Source organism: Lissotriton helveticus, chromosome 12 (genome assembly GCF_964261635.1).
Source record: "Lissotriton helveticus chromosome 12, aLisHel1.1, whole genome shotgun sequence".
Taxonomy (NCBI): Eukaryota; Metazoa; Chordata; class Amphibia; order Caudata; family Salamandridae; genus Lissotriton; species Lissotriton helveticus.
The window spans coordinates 826,643,379-826,670,539 of NC_136073.1; the positions used below are offsets into that span (position 1 = coordinate 826,643,379).

The following is a 27,161-nucleotide window of genomic DNA, read 5'->3' on the forward strand; positions in this document are numbered from 1 at the left end:
CTTTTTGAGTTATACACGTTTGTTTTTCTGCTTTCCTGTGCCTCAGTCTACCGAGGCCAAAGATGGCTGCCAACAATTTCTGTTTTGGAGTGTTGATAGACAGTGGCAGCCAATCAGCCTGCATTCCCGAGAAAGCTGCATGCTCATTGGCTGTCAACACTTCAAACCAGGAAGTGTTGGCATCCATCTTGTGCTCGGTAGACCGAGGCACAAGAAAGCAGAAAAACAAACGTGTAGAACACAAAAAGGGGGCAGGGTAGACACACCCTGACCCCCTAGGCCTGCCCAGGTGGTCCCACAAGGACCCCCAAGGCCCAATTCTTTTTTAAATAACCCGGTCGTTTTTTTTTCAAATATACCTACAGATGTGTACCAACACATTTGTACATAACCATTACAATTTCTCTATATATAGACATACACGTATAAGGTATAAATATGCATTCATTGTTACGTATATAGCAGAGAATTTTTTATAGATATAAAAACGAATGTATGTCTGTTTGTCCTTTATGCATTACTACACCATTCATCTGATCGCCATGAAACTTTGGGAAGTTGTTGAGTACACTCCCGCAAAGGTTTCTGGCATAAATTGTTTTAAAGATCGGCCCCCCAGGGCCCTCATAATCTTTCCAATACTGTATTTGCAACCACGACTTTGCAACGGTACAAGACTTTTGGTGAAAAAGATGATGAACAATATCATCGAAGCTACAATTTTAAATGGGAAATTCAACGGGAAAGATGTACTGTTGCCATGTATACCAATGATCCCAACAGATATGCCATTTGAATTCAAACGTTTACAGTTTCCGGTGCAACTCGCTTTTGCAATGACCATCAACAAAGCACAAGGACAATCGCTGCAAGTGTGTGGAATACATATGGAGAATCCGTGCTTCTCACATGGACAACTGTATGTGGCCAGCTCACGCGTCAGAAAACCTTCTGATTAATTCATGTACGCACCAGACAGAAAAACAAAAATTATTGTGTATCCACAAGCATAAATAAATAGAATTAAAACAGCTCTTTGAAATGTTTTCCATATTAAAATGAATACATTTCAATAAAAATGACACAATGTAAATTGAATGTTATCATAACAAGTTTGTTGGAATTTCCTTTCTTCTGAGATCGCAGCAATGCGCGACGGGTAAGCTAGTTTAATATAAAATGTTAATAATTTATTGTTTTTATGTTTTGCTTCCTACTATTGTTGTACATTGTTGTGTAGTGAGAATTGTAACCATGTAGGGAAGAACCAGCTTCTGACTTGTCTTCTGAAGTTCAGAAGATTCTCCATGGATCTTATCTTTGATGGTGAAGAATTCCATAGTGGAGCTGCTATATGTTCCATCAATGTATAGTGTAGGTGTTGTAATCTTCTCTAGTTGCTATCCTATAATGGTATGTTCCAAAACCCCCTCCTCCTCCTTCCCTGTGTTATCTGTCCCATGGAATGTTGGCAGGGCGTCTGTGATAGAACGTTGATTGAGGCGAGCGGAGTGCAAGAGACCGGACGTGAATAAACCAGCTCTTCCATACCTCCGTGTTTGCTGTGTTTTATTCTAACAAATTGGCGACGGGGCTGCGCGGGGGGCAGGTCCTGGTCTTCCCCCGTTTATCCAGCACTACCGTGAACCACTACGCCGGTCCGAGGAGTAACCGTGAGTCTTCAGGGAATTACAAGCACTGTGATTATCGCTAAGCGGCATTATGATTGTCGGAGTATAAGGTGCTGCGCATATATCTGCTCCGCATTACTTTTCGCTTGGTTCCTGAAAGAACTTAACTTTCTGATAAGTACGGAAGGCGTTTATTATGAATTGAGGCCAGCGCCAACTGCTGTGATCGTTCTGGCCGCTCCGTGAACTGTCAAGGGAGATTGTCCAATGTTAAGAGGATCGGCGAATTGGCCGTAGTTCCCTTGGATTTTTTTTTAGTATGAAGGTCACGGTGCTAGTGTAAAGTGCAGCCGACTAATTCTCTTCATTCATCAGCTGCGTGAAGAGATTTGAGCGAAGCTTCTATAAGGAGAACTGTCAGCTGTATTTACAGCTCCGACGCCACCTTCAGCCAGCAGCCATTACTGAAGTGTGAGCGCACCGGCGTTAGGCAGCTTCTCTATCAGCTGTGAGGGTGCAGTGGTTCTCTGCCTACGAGAGGGCGCCCGGCGTTTAGTTGAGGTGCGGAAAGTAACACCATAGCACCTGGTTGGGCGGCAGATTTCCTTGAAGGGAGCCTGGTGTTGAAGAAGAGCCCACACGCTAATTCACACAGCCGATAATAAGCCCTTTGGATTACTATGCGGTTCAGGAGCCTGTTGTCTTGTTCACGCTGACAGGCACAGCTTACATCTGAGAAGCTTGTCAGAGCCTGCACTACGCTTATCACGCAGATAGGCACAGCTATAGAAACACTCTAATTTTAGGTGCCTTCTGTTCTCGTTATCACGCTGATAGGCACAGCTATTATAAGACTCAAACTTTGTGGTGTTGTTTTTTTTTTTGTTCCTGTCTTTGACTTTAGAGACTGTTGGTCGAAAGTTCAATATGTATTTGATGCTGAATTATCAACCTTGAAAAGTCTTAATCTGTGGAAGTGTTAAGTTACAGGTTGTGTGCATACCCAGGTGTGAGGTAGTGTACGGGGGTGAGAGGTGGTATTAGGGTTATTAAAATGGCTACAGCAATGTCAATGTCACAACCACCTCCCTTCCTCAATGAAGACGGTGAACCCCTCACTCCATGGAAGAATTGGGAAAGGATTTTTGAATCTTATTTAATAGCTATAGGAGGCAACAGATTTTCATCGGTTAGGAAATTGCACATTTTGTTACATAATCTGGGTAAGCACGCCAGAGAGATTTATGATAATTTACCTGAAATTGAGAATGAAAGCAGTGGTGGAGGTGGGGAAGGTGATGCTCCACCAGATGTATACCTTATTGCTTTGAAGAAACTAGAAGCACAGTTTGGTAAGAAAATTAACGTAGTGTTGGAGCGACACAAATTCTTTTCAAGGTCTCAAGGAAAGCATGAAAGAGTATTGAATTATATAGCGGTCCTCAGAAGTTTGTCTTCCACCTGTGATTTTGGTAACCTCACTGACTCTCTGATCAGAGACCAGTTGGTTAGGTGCACTTCAGATAGGAAAATACAAGAAAAATTGCTTGCTGATGCCCCAGATTTGAAACAGGCGGTGGATATAGCAAAAAGCATCGAACACACGGCATTCTGCATGAATGAGATGAAGGAGGCTGTTGAGGTGAAACAGGTGTGTGAAGAGGAAGTACTGAAAGTGTCCAATAGGCAAAACAAGGGCAAATATGTGCAAAAAGGGGGTCCTTTCCTGAAGGATGAGCCAAAAAAGATGAAAAGTTTCCGTTGTGGTAATCCAAATCACCTTGCTAATAGTGTAAAGTGTCCAGCAAGGGGTGCCATGTGCAGGAAGTGCAACAAAAGGGGACATTTCACCAAGGTATGTCATGATATGAAAAAAGAGGTGACCCATATGATTTGGGATGATGAGGAGCCCAGAGGGGACATTGTATTCATGGTTAATGAATTGCTTGAGAGTTCAGACTGTAGCTACCCAGAGTGTGAGATCATGCTTGACAATGTGGCCTACAATGTATATGCTGATTCATGTTCACCGTACACACTTATAAATGAAACTACATTTAAAACCAGGTCTATTGATAAGGATTACGAAGTATTGCCCCCAGACATCAACCCAGGAGGATACAATCGTGACACTATACCATTGGTGGGAATGATCATTATGCACATCCGATTCAAAGAGAGAGCCACTGTGGGAAAAGTGTATCTAACGAAGAAAGGTTCGTGTTTACTGGGATGGAAACATCAAAAGGACCTAGGTATAAAATTAGACCCCAATGCCTCTGAACCAGTATACCTGATAGATCAACCCAGTATTGGTAATGAGGTGTGTGAGGAATTCCCTGAAGTATTTTCCAGTGAGTTGGGGTTATTGAAAGGATTCCTTCATAAAATAAAACTGAAAAAACATTACAAGCCCACGGTACATAGAGCTAGATCCGTGCCATTGGTGGTGAGAGACTCCTTGCAGAAAGAACTGGAAAAATTGGAATCCATTGGGGTAATTGAAAAGATTGAGAGTTCTGAGTGGCTCGCCCCCATTGTGGTAGCTTCAAAAGGAGGTGGAAAAGGGATTCGGTTATGTGTGGATCTCAGGGATCTTAATGCCAACATCTGGGTAGAGAGGCATCCCCTCCCTAGAATAAACAAGATGCTTAGTGTGTTAAAGGGGGCAACATTTTTCAGTGTTTTGGACCTCTCGGCGGCATACCACCAGGTTGCCCTACATCCGGAGTCTAAAATCCTGACTTCTTTCATTACGCCATTCGGAGCATACCAGTATAATCGTATGCCATTCGGGTTGGCGTCCGCGGCGGCGGTCTTCCAACGCATTATGCAACATATCCTTGAAGACCTTAGTAAGGTCCTGTGTTTTCAGGACGATATACTAATTTATGGAGACTCAGAGGGGGAACACAACTTGATTCTAAGAGAAGTTTTGTGCAAGTTGAGTAAGGCTGGTTTTACCACTCAAAAGGACAAGTGCAAGATAGGGGTCAAATCTGTGACTTACCTTGGGCATACCATATCAGGCGAGGGTATTAAACCTAAAACCAGCCTGGTAGATGCAGTATTGTTAGCACCCGCTCCTACTACCAAAGAGGAGCTCAGATCCTTCTTGGGTTTAGTCGAGTACATGAGTAAGTTCATTGAAAATTTTTCTAGCCACACAAGCAACATGAGGGAGCTTTTGAAAAAGGTTAGTACCTTTGGTTGGAATGAGGAGTGCAAAAAGGAATTCAAGTATGTCAAGTCAGCCATTGCAAGAGCACCCACATTGGGGATGTTTGATCCAAATGAAAAAACCACACTGACCACAGATGCTAGTAGTAAGGGCCTAGGGGCATCCCTCACTCAAAGGATTGGTGGATGCGAAAGAGTAATCGCTTTCGCTTACAGGACACTGAAGGACCCAGAGTCCAATTACTCTACCATCGAAAGGGAAGCCCTAGCGTGCTACTGGGCAATAAACCACTTTAAATTCTTCCTCTGGGGTATTCCCTTCACACTAAGGTCTGACCATAAACCGTTAATTCCATTATTCTCCACTAAGAACATAGAGAGGGCCACACCACGTATTGCCAAATGGATACTGGCATTACAAGGGTACAATTTTTCCATGTGTTATGTGGCGGGTGAGAAAAATACCATTGCAGACTGCATGTCAAGGTTGCCTATACAAGGAGAAGACACGGTGGGTGGGCCACCAGATGAAGCCATTCTCGCAGTGGAACATCCGGCTATCAGTAAGGAGGCATGGGAGAGTGAATCCCAAAGTGACCCGGAGTTAAAGGAACTGAAGAAGTTGATTGAGGAAGGGTGGCCTGAGCATAACGTTGAGTTAGCTGAAAACCTCAAACCTTATTGGACAGTGAGAAACGAATTATCCAGCATGAATGGTCAGATTTGGAGAGGGAACAAAGTCATTCCCCCGGGTGGCATGAGAGATAGGATCACTGTGTTAGCACATGAGGGTCATCCGGGAAGGAGCATGACGAAGAGTAAAGTGAGACAACACTATTGGTTCCCAGGCATGGATGGGTTGGTGGAGAGCATGGTAAAAGACTGTGAAGCGTGTGGTAGAAGTGACAAATCTAAAGTGGTACATAAGGCACCCCTCATTCCAGTGGAAGTTCCGAGTAAACCATGGGACAAGTTGGGGATTGACATAATAGGGCCCATGAATTTACTCAATGCCAACCAGAGATTTATGTTTGTAATTATAGATTACCATTCTCATTGGATCAGTACCAAGTTTGTCCCCTCAATAACTACACAGGACATGGTAGAATTCTTGAAGGAAGTGTTTGCTACAGAAGGTATTCCCAGCACCTTGGTGACAGACAATGGTGTCCAATTTACGTCAGATACTATGAAAAAGTTCTTGTCAGAGTTAGCCATCTCACACATAAGATCACCTTTTTACTGTCCCAGAGCCAATGGTATGGTAGAAAGGGCAAATAGAATTGTGAAGAACTCTATTCAAATGGCAGTTACAATGCATGAACCAGTAGAGGAGGCAGTTAGAAAAACACTATGGTCGTATCATTCCTCCGCCAATGCTGTGACAGGAGTATCCCCGTTCGTATCCCTAAAAGGAAGGAACCCAGGGTCTAAGCTCAACCCTAATTGGTTGAATAGGGGCAGTCCGGTGTGGGTGGACAGGAAGTCTGTGAAAGACAAGGTGGAACTACATCAAATGGAGTACAAAACCAAGTACGACCAGAAGTGGGGAACCACTAGCAGGAAGTTCTCTGTTGGACAATGGGTAGTAGTCAAAAGACCAGCTGTAGGACGTGCAAAAGTGTCCTCTTTCTCAAAACCTGTAAGGATACAGAGAGTGAACAATAACTCGCTGGTGCTAGAAGACGGAAGCACATGGAGCATAGACAATGTAAGTGCCTGCCCGGATGTATGTGTACCAATGGCCATTGGCGAGGAAGACCAGGATGTTAATTCACCGAACAGTCGAGAGTCCAGAGGGACCAGGGTGCGCCAGCCACCAGGTTGGCAAAAAGACTATGTAACCTAATTTGCTTATGATGTTCCCCCTCACGAGGACCTTTCAGCTATATATTGTTTATTCCTGTACAAGGGGAGATGTGTTGTAATCTTCTCTAGTTGCTATCCTATAATGGTATGTTCCAAAACCCCCTCCTCCTCCTTCCCTGTGTTATCTGTCCCATGGAATGTTGGCAGGGCGTCTGTGATAGAACGTTGATTGAGGCGAGCGGAGTGCAAGAGACCGGACGTGAATAAACCAGCTCTTCCATACCTCCGTGTTTGCTGTGTTTTATTCTAACAGTAGGTTTCTTTGTTGGATGTAATTTGTGATTTTCTGCCTAATGTAAAGCGGTCCTTTGCCATGTACTGCCTTGGGGTGATATAAAGCAGCTTGAAGGAGGATCTTCTGGCTACTGGTAAACAGTGGAGAACTCCTAAGGAGGGGGAGACATGGGCTTGTGGCTATAAATATAGTAGTAGTCTGGCAACAGAGTTCTGAATTCTCTGTAATCACCTCATGGGTGATAAAGGTGAGCTGTGATGTAGACCATTAGCGTAATATAGGTTTGATAAGATGAGAGAAGTTGTCACTTGGGGGAAATCGTAGGTGCGAGAAGTTGCCACACAATGTTTCATGTTAAGAAAGCTTGATCTGGATAGCTTATCCACTTGGGCATTGACTTGGAGCCTGAAGTCCATAATAATGCCTAGATTTTCTTATCTGCTCAGTGGTCCTAGATCATCATGTCAGGGGCTGAGAGGGTAATAGCTTTTCAAGTCACCACCGATGAGTATTCAGTTTTGAAGGTGTTTCATTTTGAGACAGCTCCATGCCATCTACTTCTCAATGGCCTGTAGGCAACTGAATATTTTGTAGTTTCCAATGTCCTTTGGGATTTCCAATTTAAGAAGTATATGTGTCTGCGTAGTTAAAGCTGGTCATCTCAAAAACATTGATCATTTCTGGGAAGAAGTGGTGTAAGATGACAGGGCCTTGAAGGATACCTACTTTTTGCTGTAGGTTTTAGATGAGAAGTGAGGAGTATGGATCACATTTGTTCTATTGTGTATGTACGATGATATCTATACCAAAGCAGTACCTTCTGTGCCGGCTTTCTCAAATCTTTGGATTAGTGTGTTATATTCAAGGATTTTTCCATTTTCTTCAGTTTTCACAGTGATTAAAGTTTCCACCCTGGTTGACTTTGCACAAAGTCTGTCCTGGCTGAATTCACCTGATAAAAGAACTGTGGCTTTCGTGTGCTTCCAAATAGAAGGAGACATACCTGTTTGGGGACAGATACGGCCAAATGGGATCTGATTTGACCATAACTGCATACAGGTACACAAGATATCTTACTTTACTTGGCAAATATTAGGAACTAATACATAATGCTGTCATCTTGATATGACCAGTTATGGGTGTTTGACTAATGAGTTAGAGGCATGCAATGAACATTGTTTGAGTATACATACTTTTCACTCTCAAGTTATTTTTTTATCAGTGATGTGTTTAGTTTTAGGATGATGATGATAATTCTTGTGGCTTTGATTTCAAGTAGAGCAACACAAATGATTCAAGGCAAATAGATGTGTGTTTACTGATGTTGTGGGTTCATTGGGTGGCGTCACAATATTGCCTTACAATGTAAGCCCACTCACACCGACCGGCGAGCAGGGGACCCAAACATCCAGACGGTACGGCGCCTTCCCCGCCCCTCCCGTGGACGATGCAAATCTTTTAGAGAACTGCGCCGTAACAGAAAAGCTTGTACTGCTAAAAGAGAGAGCACTGAGCCATAAGCTCTCGGCTACAGCATTTAAGGATATGCCTGCAGACTAATCAACCTACAGACTGCACTATGCTCGGGCCAGTTCCTGCTGTTGACAGCAGTCTACTAGGTCCATTAAGGCAAACCCATCAGGGCTGTGACCGAGGTACGGTGTGATTTGTTTTTGCTTCATGCCTACAATCAAGAAAGGACTAACCTCAGCACGAAGATAATTAGAAACAGACAAGGGTCCTCTAGTTAAAATTTACTACACCGAAAACAAAAAAGGACTACAAAATACATTGCATTCAGAAATGAAAACAGGACCACTTCCCAATTGGAACAATTAATGGAAAGAGTGAGAGGATTCCCCTCTGGAACAGCTCTGTGTGGTAAACGTAGTGGCCATCTTAAACTGTTTTACTCATAATGGTTTAGTTCCCCATAAACCACAAAAACAACCCCACCAAAACCTCCTAGTGCCATCTATCCCACGTACCCCCATCCCTCTCTACCCCCTCCCACAAGCTTCAATTCCAATATGGAGCCCACTGGTGTATACACATACTCCATCAATTACCCCCCGAAACTCACAAAAAAGCAGCTAAAAGCTTTAAACACAATTTATTAAAATCTCACCCTGAAACACCAATCTCTGACCATTACTTCTCCTCTAACACAGGACACATAACTCTCCATGTATTGGCAACAGTTTGATACCACATATTAAGCCACAACTTAAATTAATGGAATATTATTAGGGTGCAGTTACATGCTCCTTGAATTTAATTCCCTCCATATCGCCAGTTTTTAAATTTAAATTTAACTTTATCGTCAACCTTGGTCTGTCTTCGCGCTCTATTATCAGCGCGGTGATCACGTGCCCCGTTTCCACGGTTACTTTTCTAACCAGGAAGTCTGCCTCGCTACGCTAGACGCCAGCGCTTTGTGTGACCCGATCTAATCGGCAAACGGTAAGCTCTCTCTGACTTTGTGTCGGGTTGAATCCCACTACTATCGATTGAACCAAGCAGTATGACTCTGTGTTTAATGGCCAAGGCAACTTATTGCGCTATATGATTTACAGGTCAACTAACCAAACGAGGTTGAACCCTATACCACGCTATCACTGATCCTGCCGGACTAACTCGGTAAGCCTGAATGATCTTGTAATGCCATTATGAGTTGGCAGTTTACTTCATGCAAGTCTCTAAGTTAGATTATTACCGGTTTTCTAGATAATTACTGGCACGAGGCGACGTATCAATCATCGCTGATCCATTCGGACGACGCTGGTAAGCTGACGTCTTCCTTTAAATGCCTATAATATTCTATTGGATGCAATATATCCATGACACACCCTATAATCTAAACTATCGTTTCTTTTCAGAAATTGTCTGTGCCGCCGCCCCACGGCTAGCCTCTTTCTCCGACTCTCCCTTATTTATTTCCATCGAAGTATGGACTGACTCATTTTCGGTGAGAATATTTGCTATCTATTATGATTCCTTTGTCGTGCCAAATGCCCCCCATAAAATTCGTAATTCTAATTACATTTCATTTTCTTTAACTTCAGTTATGATAATTAATCCTGACGACTTAAGCAGTGATAAGACAGAGTGCCAAGTTTAACGGTATGCTCTTTGATGTGTGCTACAGTAATCCATTCCAATTGTTGTTGTTTTTCTAAAATGGATATATTCCGCCACCTTAGTTAATAATCCTCTATATATACGTATTTATTAGGTTGCCTGCCCGTTTCCCTGTCCTGAAGAAGACCCCACTGCAAGGGCTCAACTAACCCTGCGATAATCAGAGGGTCGAAACGTCGACAACGTCTCCCTTTAGTCAACTCCCTACCTACATTCGACATTGATTGCACTATTGGAGTATGACAATTGTATACATTGGTATAGCGAATCATCCTATGTGTAGTGTAATGTAAACACAATTGTAACTTTTTGATATTCACTTGGTTTTATTGTCACAATACCTTTACCACACCATCCTCACATCACCTTCCCCCCTCCCCTCCAGGGCACTGTTCAACCTACTTTATGCATTGAGAAAATGTTAATATATTCTCTATATTGATCCTCATTGTGAATTAAAACAATGTTGGATTCATTCATTGTCGTTTAATTTTTCTTAAAATTTATTAGTATAACTATTGCTCTCACACTGAGACCCCTTCCTTTCAGTACTTAGATTACCCAGGTCTCAGTGACTTGCTTTGGGTTAACCCTGTCCATATACCCTACTTCGAGCAGACGGCTGTTTGCGAGGTTCTTTATTTTAATTGATTCATTGTTTGAATACATTCTGCAGCACACTATGGTGGAGAGAGAACTTCTCTCATACTCAGAGGATTATATAGAAAGACTACTAGAGAATCCAGATAATCTCTTTTTCTCTGCTGATGTTCCAACTATAGACTTCACATTAAAGGATAAGATCTCACGACTGGAGAGGTTAGAGAAGAAGCTGGTCCGCACACGGTGGCATGGTCATCTTTTGACAAGATACCTAAAAGAAAACATTATTCCGGTCGGACTTCAAATCAAAATTGAACCAGCTATATTTATAGAGGTTCCCAAGTTCAAAGAGGGATTCAGCCACGTCGCTAACAATTGCTCCCGTCATTGGATGGTCCTTGGCGTGGAGACTGCAGTGGAACATGTTCAGTTGATCACCGCTGAAATAAAAACCTTAAAAGCGGAAATAGCTGCTGATGCGAATTTTGCAAGTGCAAAGTAAACTCTAACCAACCTTGAGGCATCCCTTAAAGACTTTGATGTCACAACGCAAAATCGCAAATTAGAAAAATTGGCAAGAGACCTTCGTTTGTATGATAAAAAGAAAACCTACCCGTATTTAAACGAGGATTACTTTCGCCAAGACGCACAAGGACGATTTACCAACAGAGGACGTGGAACATACAGAGGAAGACGCAACTATCAGACCTTTTCGGATTCCTCCTACAGTTCGGAAGGTGAACAGGATCAGGCCGGTCCTAGTAATTTTCAGAATTATCACGATTACGGATACCAACAACACCAGTATAATCCTTTTTTAGGACAACGTCAAGCTCCATGGCGCCCAACCCGTGGCAGGGGCAACAACTGGGGCAGGGGCCAGCAGCGTGGCCCGGGACAGAACGTGAACAACTGGGATGGTGGCAGAGGTCAGACGCCCAAGCAAGTGCACTTTCAGTCAGAACAGCACGGGGAGAGAACCACCCGCAACAAGACCTACCGATGGTAACCCCTCCTGAAATCCTGCACCCTGTAATCAACATATCGAAACATGATTTGGATACAAATGAAATCAGGGTTCTGAGCAAAGGATTGTCGTATGTTCCAACGAATCGCCCCGACAACTTTACAATTCGTACTGAACTTTTCAAGTTTTTTCGTAAAATACGCTTGAAATATTTTTTTCGAACTGCTACGATGCCATCCCATCTATCTCCTACTGGATTAAGAACACCCTCAACCTTTGTTCCACATTCTGGTGCGATGTCATCCAAAATATTAGCCTACGAGGCAGTGGTATGGAGAGATGTGCAGCAAATTTTGGACTCCCGTTCTTTCACCAAGTACAATATAAGTAAAGTTGAAAGATCAGCCTTGCAGTCACTTGCTCGCAATAATACAATTGTCATCAAGCCTGCGGACAAGGGTGGTGCCATAGTTATCCAGGACACTCTTGACTATGTATCTGAAATTCTTCGCCAACTCAACGATGGGGCAAGCTACCAACTTCTAAGATCGGACCCAACGAAAGCAATTGCTACTGAGATCCAACTACTGACTCAGGCAGGCCTTGAACAGGGTTTCTTATCTGAAAACGAGTATGCGTATCTTAATCAAAAACATCCTCGACTTGCCACTATTTATACTATACCAAAGATACACAAGAGCATGACCACACCCCCTGGACGACCCATCGTTTCGGGATGTGGCTCAATCTTGGAACCATTGGGCAAGTATATTGATTTCTTCATCAAACCACTGGCTGAGTCGTGTCAATCATATCTACGAGACACTATGCACACAATCACGATCGTCGAAAATCGACAATTTGATCCCCAACATGAAATACTGGCCACGTGTGATGTAGTATCCCTCTATACCTGCATTCCTCAACAGGAAGCATTAGCAGTGATCACTAGATGTTTAAACAAACGACCAGCACCGGCACAAGTACCCACGGAATTTATCGTAGCACTATTGACGATAGCCATGACTAAAAACTTCTTCATCTTTAAAAACAAATTCTACCTGCAGATCTCCGGAGTGGCAATGGGGGCTCCATTTGCCCCGGACGTAGCAATTTTCCATATGGCGGCTTTTGAGAACAACACTGTGCTCAATGATTTCAATCCATTCAAAGACCAACTCAGCCTATGGATGCGATACATAGACGACATTCTCCTTATCTGGAATGGCAACTCGGACGAACTAGCAGCCTTCTTTTTGTGGCTCAATCAGCAATCACCACATCTGAAGTTCACCAGTCAATCAGACAACAAACAAATTACCTTCCTAGACATTACCATTTACGAAGAGTCAGGTATTCTACAGACCACATTGTACCGCAAACCAGCAGAGCGTAACTCATTGTTACAATACAGTAGCCATCACCCCCGTGCCCTCCGCGATAATTTACCATTCGGACAGTTTCTTCGGATCCGACGCAATTGTTCCAACAAAGAACACTACTTGCTAGAATCTGAACAATTGACCAACCGTCTTCACCAGCGAGGTTATCCAAAAAGATTGGTGAAGAAATCGAGGAAGCGTGCCTGGTATTATCCAAGGGACGAGTTACTCACTCCAAAAGACAGAAAACCTGTTGAGGATCAAAGGATAGTGTGTGTAACAACATTTTCCACAAAAAGTAACCAAATCAAACGCATAATTAACAAGCATTGGCAATTGATATCTGATGACATCAATCAAAGAAGATCTCCCCTACATGCATTCAAACGAGCTAAGAGTGTTAAAGACCATGTGGTGCGTTCCTTTTTATCTGTCCCTGATGATCCCACAATAACTTCTTTATGGAATCTTCCACCGGTCCTGGGCCACTTCAGGTGTGGGAACTGCAAGGCGTGCGACACAACGATACAAACTAAGGAATTTGTACATCTTCAACAAAAAATTCCGCTGAAATTCCATAGTAATTGCAATACATCAAACATAATCTACGCCATTGTCTGTCCATGTGGACTAATATACATAGGCCAAACACAACAAAGGGCCAAAGTATGGATCCTCCAGCACATGAGTAGGATAAGGTGTGACGTCCAGGGGGCACCTCTAGTTGATCACTTCAAGTCCGCAGCCCATTCCCCTGATAGCCTAAGATGGGTGATATTGGAAAAGGCAGTGCTGGGACCACGGGGTGGCAACATCACTAATATTCTGAATATCCGCGAAATTAAATGGATGTTTCGCTTTGATTCGATTCAGAATGGGCTTAATGAGTATGACAGTTCCTTTTCACAGTTAGCAATATTGCCATGATAGGTATTGACTTATTGTTAACACACACGGTTATGATCCGAATTATTGCAATTGGCCTTTACCCTCATGTGAGAGGTACGCCTTCCAACTATGTGTACTCTCTATGTTTGACTGCAAAGTGATCACACACCGATGGTCACAACGATTATGATGACTTTTCAGCTACCCTTAAGTTTTCTTTCGGTTAGTCTGCATTAGTCCACTGTACTCCTAATGTGAGGTACTGAGTGGGACTTTACCCTCATGTGAGAGGAACTCCCCAAACAGTAACATTGCACATATAGTAATGCTCCCGTGAAATGCTAATGCTCTACCTAATAGTAATACCTGTTCGTGATTGGTTCGTGGGTCTAATCCAGACATGAGTTATCCACATTGTAATTAATGCAATTCCATATGTGTATCGTTTTTTAATTTTGTATTAAATGAATCTGTATTCATTACGGGGTTAATCCAGCTACAATGCCCCCTTTGTACAGGCTAGGTCTCTGCTATTCGATTTTTCGATTTTTAGAATAAGCCTTCCATTGCTCGGCTTCCAGTCACCATGGTTACTTCGATTCTCCATGTATTGGCAACAGTTTGATACCACATATTAAGCCACAACTTAAATTAATGGAATATTATTAGGGTGCAGTTACATGCTCCTTGAATTTAATTCAAAAACTCGATAAAGTTAAATTTAAATTTAACTTTATCGTCAACCTTGGTCTGTCTTCGCGCTCTATTATCAGCGCGGTGATCACGTGCCCCGTTTCCACGGTTACTTTTCTAACCAGGAAGTCTGCCTCGCTACGCTAGACGCCAGCGCTTTGTGTGACCCGATCTAATCGGCAAACGGTAAGCTCTGTCTGACTTTGTGTCAGGTTGAATCCCACTACTATCGATTGAACCAAGCAGTATGACTCTGTGTTTAATGGCCAAGGCAACTTATTGCGCTATATGATTTACAGGTCAACTAACCAAACGAGGTTGAACCCTATACCACGCTATCACTGATCCTGCCGGACTAACTCGGTAAGCCTGAATGATCTTGTAATGCCATTATGAGTTGGCAGTTTACTTCATGCAAGTCTCTAAGTTAGATTATTACCGGTTTTCTAGATAATTACTGGCACGAGGCGACGTATCAATCATCGCTGATCCATTCGGACGACGCTGGTAAGCTGACGTCTTCCTTTAAATGCCTATAATATTCTATTGGATGCAATATATCCATGACACACCCTATAATCTAAACTATCGTTTCTTTTCAGAAATTGTCTGTGCCGCCGCCCCACGGCTGGCCTCTTTCTCCGACTCTCCCTTATTTATTTCCATCGAAGTATGGACTGACTCATTTTAGGTGAGAATATTTGCTATCTATTATGATTCCTTTGTCGTGCTAAATGCCCCCCATAAAATTCTTAATTCTAATTACATTTCATTTTCTTTAACTTCAGTTATGATAATTAATCCTGACGACTTAAGCAGTGATAAGACAGAGTGCCAAGTTTAACGGTATGCTCTTTGATGTGTGCTACAGTAATCCATTCCAATTGTTGTTGTTTTTCTAAAATGGATATATTCCGCCACCTTAGTTAATAATCCTCTATATATACGTATTTATTAGGTTGCCTGCCCGTTTCCCTGTCCTGAAGAAGACCCCACTGCAAGGGCTCAACTAACCCTGCGATAATCAGAGGGTCGAAACGTCGACAACGTCTCCCTTTAGTCAACTCCCTACCTACATTCGACATTGATTGCACTATTGGAGTATGACAATTGTATACATTGGTATAGCGAATCATCCTATGTGTAGTGTAATGTAAACACAAATGTAACTTTTTGATATTCACTTGGTTTTATTGTCACAATACCTTTACCACACCATCCTCACATCACCTTCCCCCCTCCCCTCCAGGGCACTGTTCAACCTACTTTATGCATTGAGAAAATGTTAATATATTCTCTATATTGTTCCTCATTGTGAATTAAAACAATGTTGGATTCATTCATTGTCGTTTAATTTTTCTTAAAATTTATTAGTTTAACTATTGCTCTCACACTGAGACCCCTTCCTTTCAGTACTTAGATTACCCAGGTCTCAGTGACTTGCTTTGGGTTAACCCTGTCCATATACCCCCCCCACATAACTAACAACATCATTTTTTTTACCAAAAGAAGAGCCCAATGAAGGAAAGCCTTTCTGGCCCTTTTCTCAATCGCCTTCACCAGGAAATCAGCAAATGGCCTCACGTTATCCATCATCCCCTCCCCAATCTACAATGCCGCACCGACAATCACCATCTACCATAATGGCATCATCCTTATGCAAGCATCAGACTATAACCTTAACTTACTGGATAATATCTTTCCTCTCATTAAGGGAAAAGTGTAAAAACTCGAAGCAAATATCACCCTTCAAGATGACTCACAGATCTCCAATTATTCCTTGTCCCCCAGCACCTCCAATATTATTACTGGTCCATCCACGCCCAACACCCCTATCTCCCTGCATCCCCTCTTCCCCCCTGCACATCTCACCTCACCAACACTACTTTTGTCCCACTCACACCCCCCATATTTACCTCCTCACATCCTCGTGATAACACACATCCCCCCAATTCCTTTCCTGCCCCTTCCACCACTATTAGTCTCAAGGTCCCATTTTCATCCCAAACACCTACCTCATTGCAGCCCGCCTTCCCACCCACCCCTTCCCCCACTACTTATCCCATTGCCCCACACATAACCCACATCCATACCTCCTCACATCTCGCCTCTAGACCCCCCTCGCTGATAACCAAACACCTACCTCTTCGCTTCCCTCCTTCCCACCTGCCCCTGCCCCTCATTACCAATCCCATGATCCTACACATAACCTACACCCTCTCCTCCCAACATCTCTCCTCCACACTCCCCCTCTCTGACAACCACACAGGAAAATTACTTTTCAATGATTCAGAGTACGATTCCCTCCCAAACTTCACACACAGTGTACCCGCTCTTCCCTTAACCACAGTCGAGACAGCTAATTTGTTACCTCTGACACCAGACCCCAGACTTGACGAGATACTAATATCTCTACAACAAGTCAAAGAGGACCTGCAAACTGTTGATGATCTGATTCTACAACAACCTAAATACATGCGCTCAGAACCTGAATCCAGAAATTACCACCACACCAACTACTCGAAACTCACCCAACAGTGGCACACAAGCTCCCTGAAACGTGTGCCACCAAATTGGAGAACAATGCCCTGCCCTAATGCATCAGCCCTTCCGAGTAGAATGAATGTCTCTCTTTCAGACTAAGACTTAACCTCCCTACTCCGTTCTTATGAGCTGCCGGCCATCCTCATTAACACTAAGCACTCAGACAGCATGTCTAAAACCTGCTTATCTAATACAGTCCCGCTAATAATCATACATTTCTAGAGGTATAGTGGAAAACAACCTCATGCAAGTCCCCATATTACACAAACCCATCACAACACCCATTAAAACTCGGCTAAAATGTATACTTCTAAACTGTAGGTCTGCCTCAAGACATGCAATCGATATAGCTGACCTCATACTTTCGAATGAACCTGACCTACTTATTCTGAATGAAACATGGCTAAACAAATCATCTACACCATCCGAGACATACTAGTACCCCAAACCATTCCATAACAGGACTTGACAGAACTGACAGGCCAGGTGGGGGTATTGCTTGTTTACATCAGAGCAATCTCCCAGTAAATTGCTCCCACTCCTGATACTATCTACTTGTGAATACCTGTGTCTAGACATCACTAGCAATAATAAACCAATATGCTCTCTAAAAGCATTCTACCACCCACCAGGTGATAACCTCACCTTCAATGAACATCTGATGGACATTCTGGCTACAAAGGACGGACAACAAATTACTCAAATATTCCTTGGTGACTTCAATCTCCACTGGGAGGACCTTCACGACCCAAGAGTCAACTACCTAAAAGACTTCTTATCAGACCTTAACCTCCCCCAAATCTGCGACAGCCCCACACATGATAAAGGCTCAACCCTTGATTCGAGTCTCCCCTGTGATTTGACTGACCACCACATCATTACATCCCACATCAACGAACCAGTTAAATTACTTTCTACCCAACCCACGAAAACTAAAACCTAGAAGAGAAATCTAAACAATGTGTATGAGTTACTCACAACCTATAGTCCTAACATCCTGCTTCCCCCGGAAGGCCTATCAGATGTACAAGATCTGACCAACCTTTACTTCCACTCAATGAACATGGTACCAGACAATCTCGCTCCCTTACAACTGAAAAGAGCAGCCTCTAAATACTCTAAACCCTGGTATGATGGTAGGCTAAATGAAGACAGACGGTCCCTAAGACTAATCGAACAACGATGGCGGGTGGCACCATCCTCTGACCACCTCAAGCTACTAAGGAGTGCGAGAAGAATCTCCTACTAAAAAAGATCAGACAATCAAAAGCAGACTTCTTTTCTAAGCAATTAGACCAAGCCAAAAACAGTCCCAAAAAGGTTTTCTAACTAATCAAATTGCAATCTAAGGAACTGCCCACCGCCACCAGGCTCACCCAAACAAACTACCCAACTGTGAGGAATTTGCCACCTTCTTTACTAAAAAGACAGAAAACATAAAGAGGGACCTGCGCAACTACCTACTTTCCCTTACCGACCCCCACATGGACACTTCTTTGCCCTCGCCTGGTGCCCCATTCATAGTTCCCCGCAAAGCTCGACCTAAAAAACAACGCATCCTGGGCCACCTTCTGCACCTACAGGGAAGAATCTACTTGAAAAACGCTCACGGCGCTGAACCTCTCCAGTCACTTCACAGATCCTCTTCCCGCAAACCACATAAAAGACTTAATTCTACTGTTACTGCCGCTCTGGACCAGGATTATAAAACCTTCTCTCCTGAAAGGATTCACCCCAGGAGTCCTTAAGAATGGGCAGGTATCCCCTATCTTAAAGATGCCATTGGCGGACCCATCGGACTTGAATAACTATCGCCCAATATCCAACATCCCCACCTTGTATAAACTCTTAGAAAAATGTGTCCACATGTAGCTTGGCAGCCACATAGACCAATTTAACCTGCTTAACCAATACCAATCCAGCTTCTGTGCTAGTTACAGTACCGAATCAGCCATGCCCTCCATAATAGATGACATATTAAACATCCTTGATCAAAATGATGCCTGTCTACTAATCTTGTTGGACCTATCCTCGGCCTTTGACACTGGCAAACACAACACCTTGATAGATCTCCTGAAACACAGAATGGGTCTATCAGGAGTTGTTCTAAATTGATTCACCTCCTTCTTCCAAAATAGATCACAAAGATTCAAGGTCAAACAATCATTATCTAGGACTTTACCAGTTACTCTAGCAGTACCACAGGGATCATCCCTTTCACCTACACTTTTCAACCTTTTCATAGAGCCACTCACCGAGCTTCTCAGCTCATCGAAGGTACATTACCACAAGTACACAGATGACACACAACTTTACCTAAAGATCCACTCACTTGAGGACATCAAATTTCTCAATCCAACGCTTCAAAAAATGCAGACCTGGCTGGCTGAAAACCTTCTGAAACTGAACACTCTCAAAACTGAACTTCTCTTAATTGCTCCCCCAACCAATCAACCACCATCCTCGAAATCACTGGGAGTGACCCTAAATTGAAACTTAAACATTTGGAAACACATCAGCGACTCTACAAAAGGAGCACATTTACAGATGAACACCTTGAGAAAAATGAAATCCTTCCTGTCCCGAAATGACTTCAAGCATGCAGTTCAAGCTCTAGTAATTCCCAGAGTGGAATATGGGAGTTTCACTCTCTGTGGCCTTCCCAGATCGACAATGGCCCCTTTAAGAGCTTCAATCAATGCTGCTGCTAGACTCATCACTGACTCCAAAAGAAACGGTCACATCTCCCACGACCTTCGAGCCCTCATCTGGCTACTGTTTATGACTAGAATTCATCTGAAAAACGCTTGAATGACACACAAGGCACTACATCACAAAACTCTGAGTTATCTAGCTCAGAAATTAGTGCTATTATGTTGCAATAGATCCACCAGGAGCTCCAGCAATCTTCTACTGAAACCACGTTTTCTCAAGAAGAAAACTTATAACCAGTCCTTATCAGGAATTGCTCCAAGAATTTGAATGCTTTGCACCCAGAAATGAGACAGAATCCCTCCTTTGCACTCTTCAAAAAAGAAGTGAAAGCTAATCTCATGGCTAAACATACTTGATCTATTTTTCTTTACATATTACCTGTAATATACCTGCTAATCTGTGTTAGTAATATTTTTTATTAGTCTTACCGACAGTTTTTTCTATGCCGGTATTCGTGTACTTACATCGACCTTGTAAAGCGCTCTAATACCTGTAAGGGTCTTCTTTGTACTATGCAAAACTTTCAAATAAATAAATAAATAAGAGATTCTCTCACAAGTGATTCTAAATACTCCAAATTCAGATGAAGATAGTGCAGGGGAGTGGGTGAGAAACATCTACCAAGTTTCCTATTCTCTGGAAAGGTCATAACTTTCTTTGGCCATCTGGAAATGTATTTGTGTAAACCTAAAATAATTGATGTTATCATGACAACCTCACTCCATGTAAATATGGACAGTGTTTTCAGTCCAAGGCTTTTGTGAGACAATCTAAGACACTCTATTATTGTGGTCTTGGTTTGCTTCCATTGGCCCTATTATATTAAAGCACCTGATAGAAATCACTTATAGATGCAAAACCCATTAATGAAAGCAATGTCCATGATCGTCATATAAATAGAGGTGCCACCCTATTGTCAGAGGAGGATTCAGGATAACTGGGTACCCAGCTGCTCTCTGTGCGCAGTAAAGACTGTGACTGTCTGTATCTGCTACACTCTCAAACACTGGACACTGTGATCCTTTGCTCCATTCCTCATTCTCTATTTTCTTTTTTCATCCTCTCCATGGTTTTTCAGCATTTCTCATGTATTTGGTTGGCCAGGCTTTACACCCTTAGGTTCTGATCTTTTCTATTTCCTCCTGATTTCAAATCCTACTTTATTTGTCTTGTTACTCTGTCTCTGTATGTCTCGCCATAATTATGTTGATCTCACCTTATTTTCTCTTATTTACAAAATACCTACTACCCTTTGCTGTTGTCCTCTTCCTACACCTCTCCAGCTGCACTCTTTTCAATTCGTCCCGCCTCTTCTGTCTCTCTCTCTCCCCTTTAGTTTTGCTCTCTCTAGTCTTCTCACCTTTTCAGTCTATCCTCTGATTCTTCTTCCCTTTATTGCTCTATATTATCCTCCTCACAGTTAGTTAAAACCTTACAGTCTCTTCCTATGTTTGCACTATATTATCCTTCATAATCGTTTATGCTGTCTTACTTTATTAATTCTTTTTTTTTGTGTTCAAATCATTATTATTAGACAAGAATGAAAAGAAAGTGAAAACAATACAATAATACACATAGTCATGGTTCTTACATTGCTGAATCAAATAAGTAAAATAAATAAGACAATACAGATATAAATCCAGAACCACACAGCCCGACAGCTTGTGAGAGACAAGCGGCCAGTCATGAGAGAGGTGCTGACATACGGTCTGGTAGTATATAACAGTACCTAGCATAGGAGCGGACCTTAGATCGTAGACAGGATTCTGTAATACAATGTCAGCATATATCACCGTACTGCGAGCTGGTGCGGACTAAAACGATAAGCAGTGATACAATAAACAATTAATAAACATATGTTGTGTTTCCATTTATTGCGTTCTTATGTTACATCGTGTGAAACCACAAGGGAGCTCGTCACCTATTAACTACACATTGCTAGTAGGTTAATGTAATAGTAGCGTTCTCACTGGTTTCTTACCTCTGGGTAGCAACGTGACGGGAATTCTATAGTGGTGTAATGAGTGTTTGACAATCTACGGTGGATCAAAAGAGAAGGAGGAAGTGTCAAGAGCGGACCAGAGTTTTTTGTTCGTGACGTGCCATGGGGAAGAATGTAGGGCAGAGTTATCCACCCCTCTGATACACGACAGCCACTCCTTCCACATAGCGAAGGAGACCTTTGATGCAGTCTTCCAGTGGCATAGGACGACTTTGCACGCTAGAGTTAGTAGTAGATCAAGGAGTTGGCGATCGTGATCACTTGAAAGTATCGGATCAATGGCACCCAAAATTATGTAAATAAATTCCCTCTTTGGTGTAATCTGAAAGATGTGTTCAATGTAATCAAAGACGTTAGACCAATATTTGTGAAGCAAAGGACACAGGAAAAGCATGTGTGGTAGATCACCATCAGCGAGGGAGCAATTCCAACATGTGGGGGTGTCTCTTAGTTTAAGCTTAAATAATTTTTGGGGGGTCCAGAATACCCTATTAAGTAGCATGTATTTGGTTTGCGAAAGGATCGGTGACACCTTGTGTGTGAGAGCTGAAGCATGGATCTTATCCCAATTAATATCTATGTCCGTAGCGTTAGGTTCTTCTTCCCACTTAAGTTCGTTGCGTCTCAGTGATTTGCCTAATGCCGGTGAGAGCATTTTGTACACTCTCGAGACAAAGTGACCTGTGGACTGTAGGCGAGGGAGTACTGATTTTAACCAGGGGTCTGGAATGTGAAAGAGCGTGTGGACAAGGCCGATTTCAACTTTAAAAATGCATAAAAGTCAATTGGTTGGAGGGAATGTTTAGTCTGGATCGCGGAGAACGGTATTGGCATACGATCATCGTAAAGATCCGAGACTATGTTGATGCCGTTAACTGACCAATGTTCCCAAGAGGGTGACGTACCATTGATCTTGACGAGTGGGTTGTGTCATAAGGATGAGGAAGTCGTCTTCTTCCTCTGCAGGCCAGAGTTATGGGTGTGTTCTAGTCTAAGAAGAGCTCTCCTGGTGTTGAGTATATTATACCTAGAGTGTGTAAGGTGTGACAGGTCCAGTATCGCTGGGAGAGGAGCTTTGCCTATGATGGCCTTCTCTATATTAATCCACAGTGGTGTATAACAGGAACCCTCAGTAAACCAACAAGCCCCTTGCTTGCACAGAAAAGCGGTTTGATAGTTCCTGAAGTTGGGAAGGCCAAGGCCGCCTTTTATTTTTGGAAGTTGTAATTTTTTCATAGATATTCTGGGTTTCTTCCCCTTCCACAGAAAATTACCAAATAGCTTATCTATTTTTTGCAGAAAATCCTCTGAGAAAGTCATGGGGAGCATGCTCGCCAAGTAGTTAATCAGGGGAGTGACCATCATCTTTAAAGTCTCTGCTCTTCCCCACCACGATAGGAATTTGGGAGACCATCCCTCCAGGAGCTTGTGTACCTTCTTCAGAAGTTGTTCTTGGTTGATTTTCAGTGTCATAATTAGATCCTTCTCAAACTCCAAGCCCAGGTATTTGAAGCTCTTCGGCTGCCAAGTAAGTCCCGAGTCGCCTAAAATGCTTTTATCACTCATATTGTTTAGAAGTTTTACCTCAGTTTTGTCCTTATTTAAGGAATAGCCAGACACGTCAGAGAATTCCTCGATCGTGGATAACAGAGCAGGTATTGCCTTATCAGCCTGTTCACTTAAAACTAAAACGTCATCAGCATAGGCTGTGAGTTTTATAATGCAATCATTAAATGGAATTCCCGGGATGTTGATATTGTTTCTAATTTGATACAGGAAGGGTTCGATTGCTAAGAGGAATAAAGACGGAGATAGGGGGCATCCTTGTCTAGTGCCTTGCTCTAGTTTAAAAGGCGAGGAGAACGCTCCACCGGCTCTCACTCTTGCAGTAGGACAGGCATATAGCGACATTACCATTTTAGTAAAGAGAGGACCCAGCTTAAATTTGTGCAGGACTGCTTCCAAATATGTCCAATCGACTTTATCAAATGCTTTTTCCGCGTCAAGCGTAATCGCAGTAGTGGCCGTGGATAGGAGTTTTGCTTTTTCAATTACGTGGGCTAGGATTCTAGTATTGTCACTTGACAACCTGTTTTTTAGGAAGCCTGCTTGTGAGGGATGGATTAGGGACGGCAGGACTTTCTGGATGCATTGTGCTAAAATTGAAGCCAAGAGCTTACAGTCTAAGTTTATTAACGAGATGGGTCTATAGCTTTTGGGGAGCTTAGGGTCTTTCCCTTCTTTTGGTATTACGGCAATAACCGCCTCAGCTACTGTTCCTTTTACCTCGCCTGTTTCGCTAATCTCATGAAACATATTTAAGATTGGGGACGTGAGCGATTGGGAGAAAGTTTTATAAAATTTTGCCGTAAACCCGTCTGGGCCAGGGGCCTTCCCACATTTAAGTGACTTGATCGCACATCTGACATCCGTCTCTGATATTGGTACGTTTAGTGATTCTTGTTGTGAGAGGGTAAGTGTAGGTAACTCACATTTAGAGAGGTAGTCCTTGACTTTTCTCTTCTTCACATTTTTAGTTTTGGCATATAACTTCTCATAGAAGTCTTTAAACAACTCCGCAATTTTGATGGGGTCAGAATTGGGGATACCTTTATCATCTAGCAGGGAGCTGATCGTGTATTTTTGGATTTTAAATTTAAGGTAGGCTGCTAGTCCTTTCCCTGCCTTATTCGACTCGCAGATTTTAAAATGTTTCCTTCTGTCCAGCCAGACTCCTGCCCTTTCACTTATTAAATTGTTATAGGCATACTTCTGGTTAGTCAGGTTATTTAGCGATTCAGCAGATCTATTTTCCAGATAATCATTTTGGAGTCTCAAGATGTCTTCTTCGGATGTATGACGTTAAAACGCATACTTTTACAACGCATACCGTTACAACGGGACTTTTACAACGCAAATACTATTACAACGCATGTATTTACAACGCATTTTTTTACAACGCAGGTACCTTTACAACGCATACCATTACAACGTAAGTATAGGTAAGTATATATAATTTTTTTAATTGTAAATTATTTAAAATTAATATAATTTAATGTAATTGTATTTAATTTAATTTAATTTCATTTAATTAATTTAATTTAAATTTAATTTTATTTTATTTTTACCCTGTACCCCTGTACCCCAAAAACCCAAAACTGCCCCTGAACCCAAAAAATACCCCTTTATCCAAAAACTGAAAACTGACCCTAAACCCTAAAAATACCCCTTTACCCAAAAACTGAAAACTGACCCTGAACCCTAAAAATACCCCTTTACCCAAAAACTGAAAACTGACCCTGAACCCTAAAAATACCCCTTTACCCAAAAACCCAAAACTGACCCTGAACCCTAAAAATACCCCTTAACCCAAAACTGACCCTGAACCCTAAAAATACCCCTTTACCCAAAAACTGAAAACTGACCCTAAACCCTAAAAATACCCCTTTACCCAAAAACCCAAAACTGACCCTGAACCCTAAAAATACCCCTTTACCCAAAAACCCAAAACTGACCCTGAACCCTAAAAATACCCCTTTACCCAAAAACCCAAAACTGACCCTGAATCCTAAAAATACCCCTTTACCAAAAAACCCAAAACTGACCCTGAACCCTAAAAATACCCCTTTACCCAAAAACCCCAAACTGACCCTGAACCCTAAAAATAACCCTTTACCCAAAAACCCAAAACTGACCCTGAACCCTAAAAATATCCCTTTAAAAAAAACCTAACATATAACATTTTAAATATAATTATATACTTACCAATACTTACGTTGTAATGGTATGCGTTGTAAAGGTACCTGCGTTGTAAAAACATGCGTTGTAAATAAATGCGTTGTAATAGTATTTGCGTTGTAAAAGTTCCGTTGTAATGGTAGTGCGTTGTAAAAAATGCGTTGTAACGGGTGTATACCGTCTTCTTCTAGTTTCAATAGGGCGGCATTATGGTTTTTATTTATTGCAGACGTTAGTTTTATGATGAGCCCTCTTATAGTAGTCTTCAGGGCTTCCCATCGGATGGAGTCAGTGGTGTCACCCTCTTTATTAATTGTTAGATATTCCTTGATGGCGCTTTCTATGGTCTCCTTGTGCTTCTCATCGTTTAGAATGGCGTCATTGAGGCGCCATAATGACTGGCGGAGTGTCGGTTTAATGTTTGATAAAGTCAGTGAGATGCATGAGTGGTCAGAGACGAGTCTTGGTTCAATGTTTGTGTCTTCTATTCTAGCTACGGCGTTCCTAGTTATGAATAAATAGTCGATTCGTGAAAATGAGTCATGTGGGGGGGAGTAGAATGAATAGTCTCTACCATCTGGGTTCTGTATACGCCAAGTGTCTATCATGTTAAATCTGCTGCATAGCCTAGTGAATTCCTTATGGGCCTTGCTTGGGCGGAAGGTGCACCTAGAGTCCCTATCTAAGGCAGGGTCAAACGGAAGGTTGAAATCTCCTGCTAGTATATGGACCGCTGAGTCCGGAATAGTGTCTATCTGCTTTGTGAGTTCTGACTAGAAAGATGGATCGTGGGGCATATACCGTTGTAATGTAGAATTCAGTGTCATCCTTGATCAATTTTGCTGAAGACCATCTGCCTTTCGTGTCCACGGTGGAGGAAACCACTTCTACATTGGCCTTCCTTGCTAACAACATTACCACCCCGTTCTTCTTAGCTATTGCCTCAGAGCCCACCACTTCAATAAAGAACTTGTTTCGTAGAGTATGGAAGTGTTTCGCCTCTAATTTTGTTTCCTGTAACAGAGCTATGTCCCCCTTTTGTCTACGAAGGTAATCTAATATTTTCTGTCATTTAATCGGCTGGTTCAATCCCTTCACATTCAGCGAGAGTATTTTAAGGGTGTCTATGGTCGTTGTCCCTATTGGAGTGTCAACAGTAGGGGCCATCATGTGTCATATACATAGTATATTGATAAATTGTTTAGAGCTATATCACTATAAGCTACTACAATAGAGCATAGGCACAGTGGACGCAATAAGACGCAGGGACTGGTGTCAGTGGAGGTAAGAGCAAAAGTGGTTTCTAGGAACACATTCAGATGTAAAGTAGACTGTAAAATAGAAAATATAAGACAAAACAGAACAAAATATTCAAAAGCAATCCCCCCTCACCCCCTCAATCCTCCCTCCACCCTCTCCCACATCCCTCCCCTCCCACCCCAAATGTAGAAGAAGAACATGGCGACTTGGGAACGACTGCGAGGCCGCCTCCAAGCAGCTTACTCAAACTATCTGGCATAAGAGCTGCGTATGCATTTCAGAACATAACTGCATATATATGTAGGAAATGAGA

At 42.4% G+C, this 27,161-nt stretch overlaps 1 protein-coding gene across 1 annotated transcript in view; it reads left to right on the plus strand.

The window, feature by feature from the left end:
• The first annotated feature begins 1,387 nt into the window (after positions 1 to 1,387).
• The window catches only part of LOC144798163 (olfactory receptor 1f45-like), a 45,795-nt gene continuing 20,021 nt past the window's right edge, over positions 1,388 to 27,161 (plus strand). Inside the window, exons 1-2 of the mRNA XM_078668909.1 lie at positions 1,388 to 1,673; positions 7,802 to 7,974. The gene's annotated coding sequence lies outside the window, so the exon portion shown is untranslated. The remainder of the gene's footprint in view (positions 1,674 to 7,801; positions 7,975 to 27,161) is intronic.